Below are 1,780 nucleotides of genomic sequence, written 5' to 3'. Positions count from 1 at the left end.
CAGTTTGCATATGGTTGAATGATCAACTCTGATTGATTTATTGATTAGATTTTTATTTCATCTTTATTAACTATCTCAAGAATTGAATGGACCTAATATTCCTTCCTCCTCCCCCTTCCCATTTTCTTCACAACAATCCTGTGAGGTGGGTTGGACTTGAAGAGAGTGACTGGCCCAACCAGCTTTCATGCCTAAATCAGAAATAACATTCACTGCCTCCTGGTTTCTGGCACCTTAATCATTAAGCAATTAATTTAACAATAATTAGCCAAAAACAATGTTGCTGTTTTTTTTCCCTCCAAATGTCATTGCAGTGGGGATTTTTAAGCTTCTATTTCCATCTGATTTCTCACAAGAGGAAAACAAACAAACTGTTAAAGATGGAAAGATGGTTAAAGTCACTTTTTGTCCTGAAGCACCTCTTTGCTTTGAAGGGATCTCCAGACCTTTTGCTAAAAACAATTTTCATTGTTGTTTTGTATAGCTGGAATAATGCATCTTAGAACTTGCATTCTAAAAAGAGCCATATTCATTTAAAGGGTCATTTGTTTTACTTTTGAACTGAATCCATGCCTTATTCTTCCCACTTGCATGGAAAATTTCCATCATTTAAGGCTCAGTGTCACAAAGGACTCCTTTTTTTAAGTTTAGCTTGGGAAACTCAACTGACAAGCAAAACCACATTAGTTTTGTCCGGATGATACAAACTATGATTGATAATAAGCTGTGATATTGTTAAGCTTTGGCACATAGAAATGATTTTTTTCCCCTCTTCCCTTCATCTCTGTCTAGGCAGTTCTTGAGCAAGAGCAGAGTGTTTTTCCTTCTTGCCAACAGATACCAACAGATTGCCAATATCTGCCCATCTGTCCAAGAAGGCAGAATGGCAAATAATGCAATATGATCATTTGTCGTTTGATTGTTAGTCTTCAATGTTCTTAAGACTCTCGGTTCTCCTCGGAAAGCTTTCCACCATTACAATTAACCTGGATCTACTCCTAGCCAAGAGACTTGGTTTTAGCCCCAAATGACTTTGGCCTCTTTCAAATGCACAATGCACATTCACCCAACAGATTCAGAAATCTAGTCCTCTGGACTGAAATCTAAAAAAAAACAACCCTCTGCCTATGAACAGAAAACAAGTTTTGGGATCCACAATGACGGGAGTTGGAATAAAAAATATTTGGCAGGTGCAGTCTTGAAAGGGCTCTGGGGCAGGAGGAGGGAATCAATCCATCCATCTGTTGGAAGAAATATCCTTCTGGGTTCAGCTCCAAGTGGGGAAAAAGACACTGGAAACATGGAGACTGCTTGGAAAGATAGTTTAATGGTGGACAGGATCACATAGAGTCCCCGGGTTTTATGCTTTCTCTGGCTTTGAACTTCCTGGGGCCCCGAAAGAGTATCCTGATTGGTTGTCAGACTCCCAGGGGGTGGGGGGTCTTAGCTAGCTTTGCTGGCTGATGTAATCTTCCCAGGTGCCATGTGGTGAGTTTCTGTTGCTAGATGGGTCCTATTGTGTTGCAGATGATGGTCCATTGACAAAGATTGAGTTTCTGCCTCTGGCCCATTAACAAAGGTGTGTGCGGGGGAGGCAGGAAGCTGCTTTGTCTTTAAAACATGTTTCTCCATTTCTCATCCAGGGAAATATAATATTCTGCCTTTTTAATATTTCCTAAAATATTTCATTCTTCCAGGAAAAGGGTAGGTGCTAACTTCCTAGAATCCCCAATTTTTTTTTTTCAAAACGTGAGTTTTGAAACATGTTCTTGGCAAAGGA

This window comes from Pantherophis guttatus, chromosome 13 (assembly GCF_059756535.1).
Source record: "Pantherophis guttatus breed Tessera chromosome 13, ASM5975653v1, whole genome shotgun sequence".
In the NCBI taxonomy this organism is placed as follows: domain Eukaryota; kingdom Metazoa; phylum Chordata; class Lepidosauria; order Squamata; family Colubridae; genus Pantherophis; species Pantherophis guttatus.
Note: the sequence above shows the minus strand (reverse complement) of the source record.